The following is an 8,599-nucleotide window of genomic DNA, read 5'->3' as shown; positions in this document are numbered from 1 at the left end:
CAGCCAGGCAGGACGTAGCGCGCCTGTTGTCGTTTTGCCAAACCACGTTTCATTGAGAAACAAACAGGCCTTACATAGTGCCGGGCCAGCACCATCCCGCCGTCCATTCGTCGTCTGCTGGTCGGTCGGTCGGTATTGTAAATTCCTGTCGCGTTTATATGTAGGTTCGTACGGCTCGGGCCTGCCTTTGTTCTTTTGAATTCGCTTCTAAAGGCTGTAACTTTGAAATCTGCATAACACCAGGCAGCGCCGCGCGACATTCACACCACACCGAAGGAAGGCGAAGGCTGAAGGGTCGGTCCGCCGCTACGTGTATGGATGGTATTGCTTGTTTAGCCACTTGTGGGTAACCAGGAATGATCCAACGGAGAAACCGCCCGAAATCACATACTCGGTCCACACTTGGCTGCTGTGCTGTTGAATCAAGAGGGCGAGAAACGTCCCAGTACATTCTTCAGTGTCACCGCAAACCCCCGGCCGGATACATACTAGTGAAAAGCGCAAATATGTGCAACTAATTCTTATGTAAATTGACCATTAAAAAATTTGCATAATGATACGGCACGGTTTTGATTATGTGGAGCATACAAACAGTTGTTTTTTCTTTCTCACCCTCTGAATACCTCGTTGTCACGGTTGTTCGATGTGATTGGCGTATTAAGAAGTAAGGACTCCCTGTGAGAAAAGATGTTGATACATACTTGTAAACACTTCACATCTCATGCTAGGAAGCAGTAGCTTGTGTTTATTATCATTTGACACTCTCAGTTCTTCATGTTAAATTGAGAAGCAATTCTTGGAACAGATTTAATAATCAACAAAGGAAAATATAAATCTGTCCTAAATTATCGTCCTTTCTTGAAAAGAAACATTCAAGAATATAAATATTATATCGACACCGGGAGAAATACCTATAATTATATTTTATCCGAACAAATAAAACCAATCCCTTCGGTGTGCAATTTTGCAGGACCAAAGAAAAAGAAAATGCCATCCGTTTATAGCCAAATTTCCGTTCAAATATGCAAAAGAAAAGCTTAACCATTAGGCTGTCGGTGCACCTAACCACCACCGGAGAACCGGATCGTAACTCCAGCCAACCGATTCCAGGATGGAATAACCAACAACGGTGGGACCGCAATATCCCTTGCTTCGACCGATTGTGTCCATTCGGAGAATTGTAGGAAAAAAGGTACAGAACCAAAGACAATCCGATTCACATTTTACCCATTTGCGGTGTGGCGGCGGCAGCTTCCTTTTGACGGGTGGATGACGCAGAGGAACGGAGGAAAGGTACAACCGACGAGTTATGACTTTCAAAATGTAAATATTGAGTTAGGACCGAAATTGATTTCGTATTCTGATTTCCTGGGCCCAAACGAACGGATGGGCGGGTGAACGACAGGTAAGACCTTTGCCTCGGATGTCCGCACGATCCGTCCCGACAAATGGACAGGGCGAAAGGAAATAAAAGATTTATTTTCACAGATTACCGACTTTTGATGGCACCGCGTGCGTCCGGCGGTATGTGTATGTGTGCTGTTCACCTGCTGCCGGCGGGATCACCGACATCCCGGGCCGGTGCCCGTTACATGAATCTTGGGCTGGGTTTTCGACCGGGGTCGGTTGTCGATTTCCGTTTCCAATTCGGGCACGTGTAAACAGATAAAGAGAATCATTTAGAAAAGGGTTTCCGTGAATAAATTTTTCAAACAGTCATTACTGAAAGCTCTCCCTGGAGAGAAATTGGAAAAGCGGCTATGATATTTTACCGCCCCAAACCCCGCCTGCCGCGTGCTCTTTTCCCAACCGGAAAAGAACTTTTCGGTGATGGGGATATCTTTATTGAAATCGAATCGGATGTTAGAGGGGATGGCTTATTACGGTGTCTTTGTATTGTGTGGCCGCTGAAGGATTGGGTCCGATCTTTGCTGTTATTTTTCAATTTGGTTTCATTCGGTGGAAACCATGCGGTTGGATTAATTTACTCGGTTTAGTTTTGTGAATCAAAACATATGTCTTTATTGGGGGTCAAGCTATACTATACGCATACGATAGGTTAACAACTTTTTAGGCCCTAACGGTTACTATAGTCGGAGTTTTTTAGATGCAAACTCCATCTGTTTCTGAATTGTCCGTTGAAAACGGTGTATAGATAATCAATCCATAAGTTTCTCAACTTTTATTGCATACAAAATCAGTTGTGGTTTGAGTTTCTGATAAATTGTGAAATAAAAACAACTTTTTATTTGCAGTATTTTTCAACTTTATTTTCGGTGCAAAGTAAATAATGGCAACCCTCTATTATTTAATATCACAGATCATTGAAATTTCCATCTTCCTATCTTTCTTCTAATGCAAATGGCAATCATTTCGGCCCAACCGAACCAATCTCTAGGCAAACATTCCAAGCAACAGAGTACACCCAACTGATCGGAGGTTATGAGAGATATATTCAAAGCCATTTTCATAAACATAAACACAAATAAACTGAAATCCCAACATTATGATACAATATAAAACCGACCAAGTTATCACATTTTATTCTTTCCAATTTACATTGCTTCTGACGAAAAGATCGCCTGTACGACGACGACGTAGTTCGGTCAGCGCGGCAGTGCCAGGCCCGCCGGCCCGCACGAGAAACCAACAAGGATGCCAATTCAAACCACCGACCGCCGTCGATGCGTCGTCGTCCGCACCGTTCCATGTACCTACCTGCACGTGTCCAGTAGTGTTTCGGTTTTTCGGTAATCCGACGGACCAATTTCGCTCTGAAAGGAACCGGCAACCGGGTGAGTATAAATTGTAAACCGAATAGTTGGAAAATATTCGCAAATTCAGTTTTTCTACGACTTCCAATCAAGGATTAGGGAAAGCCGATAGAATACTTAGAGAACCAAAACCGGTTTGCGGGCAGTCCAATCGTCTGTGTGTGTTTGCTCAAGGTGAGCAGAACGTTTACGTTGCTCGGTTGTTGAGATGGGATATTGCACCTGTCGAATTTCTCCACTGAAACCACTAAACGGTTTTGTACGAATTGACTTTGAATAGGGGGGCTGTATTTGTATGATGAAATGGCACACACCTAATGGAAAAATTTACGTAGGAGAAGCAACGCATTCTATTTTCAAAAAGACCTTTTAACTTATACGGACATTGCTGTTCATTCTAAACTAACTAAAGTAACTAATGGACACTCAATCTAGTCGGGACTAATCATTCAAAGTTACTTCAACAATTAATCGCAACTATTTGTTCAAAAAAATCAAAATCATAGTATCAAAATAATGTTTGCGAAAACTACTGAATAACTCAGTCACCAACGAAAAGATAGGAATATGAAATTTATATCTCTTCTCCTCCTCCTCCTTCTTCTTCTTCTTCTTCTTCTTCTTCTTCTTCTTCTTCTTCTCCTTTTTCTTTTTCTTCTAATAGAATAGAGCCGCGGTGGCTCTTGCCGTATCAAGAATTCCTCTCGACTGTACCATGGTCCTGGGCTACTTCTCAACAATTCGTTACGCGTCTCGACACACGCGAATCGGCTTCAACCAGGTCGAAGCATCTAACACGTTGGGTCCCTCTATTCTTGATGCCGGTAGAATTCTTGAAGAGAAGGGATTTCACTGCACAGTTATCCTGCATTCTTGGGGCGCGGCCGACCCGACCCACCGCACCGTAGTCTCCCAATTTCCGCCACTCTCTGCATTCCGTTTCTATTTCGTCAATAACAGTCCGCTATGCCTTTCGTTGAAATATGGCAAGTGCACGTAGGGTACGGGAGGATATTTCCAGCCCATTAAGCGGTAGCCTGAACAATATTCAGGAATTACGTTGAAACTATATTTATTCGAGTCAAGATTTTTATAGCAGTTAATAGAATATTATTTACTTAATATCGGCGTGTATTTTGGTTTTAATGAAACGCTACTGAATTTGAGCTATAGTAGCGAGAAATGATGAAGTCGCTGCGACTAAATTGAGCCCATTTTCTATAGTGGTGTCTGTGTTTTTTAAATCCGACCGGTCGAAGTAGCCTGCACAGAGATTAGATGCTTTGCAAAAACAGATCAAAAGAGACCGATGGGTAACGTTTCGGTATTGCCTACATGACCCCGGAATGTATTATTGAAGATAATTAGTTTTGCAGTGACAACAGCTTGCTGCTGGCGCTAGTGTATCATTGAATCGTTCATATACATTAGCGCCAGAAGTCACTCAAATACAAGCTATGCCAACACGATAGAAGCGTTTCAGGCGTTTCAGGCCTCACATATTGGTAGTAGTGTAAATATCGCACCATATGCTGGAATTAAAAACAAAATGCTGCTAATGGCTGGTGAATGAAAATTGATTTATATTTTCATATCAGAGGGGAATTTTTGTGTTCTTCCGTGATAAAAAGAAGTAGAATTGTTCTGTTATAGCATATTCACAGCTGTTCAGTTTCTAGAATAAGTAAACGTGATCATAATTGTGTGTTTTCCAAACTATCACCAAGAGCGGATACGCGTAAGCGATTGCTGCTGGTTTTTTCAACCTGGTTACGTGCTAGTGGAAAAACAGTGGTTTTGATGTTTATTGAATAAAATTTAGCAAATTACTTACATTTTTATGAAAATAGTAATAACACATTAAAGCCTATGAGTGCTACATTCCTTTCAGTATTGTTATATAGCGGCAAAGTTTTTATTTGGGAAAGTGTAGCCAAAACAGGTAATGTATGCCGAAATTAGTAGCGTGCTGGGAATACCCTCCCGTACCATATATCTTCCGAAAGCAAACTTACAATCTCCATATCTCCGTTACAAAGTCCGTAGAGCGCTTCCTTGATCGAAGCGTCTTGCGGAGGGAAAAGTAGGTTCGACGTCCAGCTTGAATGCGTCGTTGAGCCCATGACTTTGCTTTGCTTTCTTCACGCTTGTTTGTGACCAGGTTTGTATTCTTTACCGGATTTGTCACCCTTCTCATAGAATTTTCACATCTCATTAACCCGGAATAGTTGTCCTAGCTCTTCACGATCTCTGTCCTCGTTCTGGCACTTTTTCCGCGTCAACTCTTTTCCGCCATGGTCAACTTATTCCGCGATCGGCGATACTTGGTCAAATTGTCCCTACTCGCAATTACCATTTTTAGATAGTTTTTCCAAGCTCTTCTTTCCTCTATCATCGCTTGTTGGCATTTCCCATCAAAGCCTCCTTAACGATCGAGAGTACACTGCTCCATCTGTTTTCGAGGGTCGAAACACCGAGCTCCGCAGAGGTATCCAGTACGCGCGCGTAGTCCTCCACACGGACCGAATTTTTAACCGAGAAGAGCGGCTTTGTCGCGAGTCTATATTCGCACTTCGTAGGAAACGTATGTTGACATGTTCGAAAAATCGGTCATTAGTAAGAATATGGTCGCTTTGGTACAGTAATGTTCATTGGTCAGGTGATCTCCAGATGGTTTTGTGTTCATATTCCCAATGACGATCTTGACGTCCGTCCTGTGGCGAACCGTTTGTCTGCATAGAACGCTTTCTTCTCATCGTCGAGCCTGACTTCGTATCGACAACGCACGTTTACGATGGCTAATTGGAGAAACGGTCTTTTATCCTCAACATACACATCCTCTGGTTGATTACCTTCAAGTCCATCACGCAAGCCTGCATGCTGCCCATCACTACAAAGCCAATTCCCAGCTCGTTGGTCGCTCCACCGTTCTGATAAAATTGAACCTTACTGCTACTCCACATCTTCTCGCCTTTGCGACAGATTTCCTGCAGTACCACGATGCCGAACCTTAAGGACTCTAGATGTTCCAGCAGCACGCAGTCGCCACCACGAAATGCAGCGATCTGTAGTTCCAGATGAAAGCAAAGTAAACCCTAGGTGCTATATTACGTTATCGAAATTTGACCTTCTATTTTATATACAACAGACAGCTGACTGCGAATAGCTATTAGAGTAAAGGACAATTGCAGGGCCAGTTGCTACAATCCTATTGCCTCTAACAGCCTTTCCCGGCCGAGATTCGAACTTACGACGACTGCCATATTAGGCCAGCATCATACCTCGGAGCCAACTGGGAGGCTAGTTCCAGATACCGTTCCGTAATTCCGAGTTGAATATTCTTAATTTTTCAGAGTATTTTTAGATTTGGGCAGGTTGCCTTACTAGGGCCACGCTACCGAGTCTCGTGATGGGGCTGCCATCTTAGGTGTAGTACTGAGACAATGCATTTCTTAATTCAGCCGCTTGCTCCGAATCAGACGCTATTATGAGCCGCTCCTAAGCTGGAGTGCTGCCGCGCACTTGGTTGAGAAATCTTTAAATCATCAAGAACCACCCCTAACATGGAAACAGACGCCCCAAAGCTGACAATGCTATTTCTCGTTGGTACACTCAGCGTCCAAATGAGTTACGAGCCTTTCCTCTTTGTGGTGGACGTTGTCCACCGAGTTTGGTTACCCAATCTCCACTAAGGTGGTTCTTATTCCTGCTGGTATCACGATGAGGTGCAGATAGAAATTGCTGGATAAGAGGCTAAGGGACACCTATGGGTTCTATGTTACGCATTATCCAGCCGTCCACCAACCTACTAATTATAAGTTATCTATTATATCCATTATTTACAATATATGTATAAATTATGTCCGTGTTACATTTGGTTAATAGCAAAAAACTTCCGTTTCTATACGTTATAATCGTATGCTTCGTTGTTTCATCATTCCTCAAGTTTATCTTTGTTGCAATCATATACCTAAGCTTTCTGTAAGCATTATTGCCGAACACTAGCTGTTAACCCGCGTGCATTGTCTCGCATCTAATTGAAAGCCAGTACCTATCCTGATTGGCTGGTAAACGGCTGAATAATGCGTACCGTCGGTGCCTTGTGCACGTGTAGGCATAAAATAGACCCTACAGTGGTTCATAGCCTCTTATTCAACAACTCCTATTCCTACCGCCTCGTGGTACCAGCCGGGATACGAGCAACTTTGGTGGAGATCGGGTAACCAACCCCGGTGGAAGCCAAGGTCGTATGCTGACAGGAAAGGAGGGCTCTTTCGAGCTTCGTTGGCCCTCCGGCGAAACAGGGGGTTGGTGTAGCAGGCTTTGCAAGCCGTCACCACGAAAAATACTAAAGCATGGAACGAAGAACAAATATATTCTTACTGGAACAATCGGAATAGACCCACGCGACGAAAAAGGACTATGGATTGGAAACTCGGGACGTGGAACTGCCGGTCTCTCAACTTCCAAGGGAGCACTCGAGTGCTCTCCGACGTATTGAAGAGCCGCAAGTTCGACGTCGTAGCGCTGCAGGAGGTGTGCTGGAAGAGCTCAACGGTACGTACGTTCAGAGATGGACATACCATCTACCAGAGCTGCGGCAACACACACGAGCTGGATACAGCTTTCATAGTGATGGGCGAGATGCGGAAACGGGTGATTGGGTGGTGGCCAATCAATCCTCGAATGTGCAGGTTGAGAATCAAGGGCCGATTCTTCAACATAAGCATCATCAACGTGCACAGCCCTCACCTCAGAAGTACCGATGACGACAAGGATGAATTCTACGCGCAGTTGGAGAGTGAATACGACCGCTGCCCAAAACATGATATCAAGATCGTCATCGGGGATTTCAATGCTCAGGTCGGCCAGGAGGAGGAATACAAACCGGTGATTGAAAGGTTCAGTGCACACCAGCGAACCAATGAAATGGGCCTAAGACTTATCGACTTTGCCGCCTCCAAGAATATGGCCGTACGTAGTACCTTTTTCCAGCACAGAATCCACCATAAGTACACCTGGAGGTCACCAAATCAGACAGAATCACAGATCGACCACGTTTTGATCGACAGTCGGCACTTCTCAGACATTATCGACGTCAGATCCTATCGAAGCGCTAACGTTGACTCGGACCACTACCTAGTGATGGTTAAGATGCGCCCAAGACTCTCCGTTGTGAACAACATTCGGTACCGACGCCAGCCTCGGTTAGATCTCGCGCGGCTGAAGCAGCCAGACGTCGCCGCAAACTACGCGCATTCACTCGAAGCTGCACTGCCGGAAGAGGACGAGCTGGACGAAGCCCCTCTCGAGGACTGTTGGAACACTATCAAAACAGCCATCAGCAGTGTAGCGGAGAGCTCCATCGGGCATGTGGCCCGGAATCAGCGGAACGATTGGTTTGACGATGAATGTAGGAGGGTGATGGATGAGGAGAACGCTGCGCGGGCGGCCAAGATGCGCAGTGCCACACGTCAGAACGTGGAAAGACACAAACAGAAGAAGATGCAGCGAAACCAAATCTTTCGGGAGAAAAAGCGCAACCTGGAAGAGCAGGAATATGCGGAGTTGGAGCGGCTGCATCGTTCTCAGGAAACGCGGAAGTTCTACCAGAAACTGAACGGATCCCGCAAAGGCTTTGTGCCGCGAGCCGAAATGTGTCGGGATAAGACTGGCAGTATTCTGACGGACGATCGTGAGGTGACCGATAGGTGGAAGCAGCACTTCGACGAACACCTGAATGGCGCCCAGGCGGAGAGCCATGGCGGCTGGGAAAGCGATTTCGACGGTGCAACAAACGGGGAAGAGGTGCCAGCCCCAACGAT

Source organism: Sabethes cyaneus, chromosome 3 (genome assembly GCF_943734655.1).
Source record: "Sabethes cyaneus chromosome 3, idSabCyanKW18_F2, whole genome shotgun sequence".
In the NCBI taxonomy this organism is placed as follows: domain Eukaryota; kingdom Metazoa; phylum Arthropoda; class Insecta; order Diptera; family Culicidae; genus Sabethes; species Sabethes cyaneus.
The sequence above is the reverse complement of the archived record's forward strand: the minus strand, read 5'-3'. Positions refer to the sequence as shown.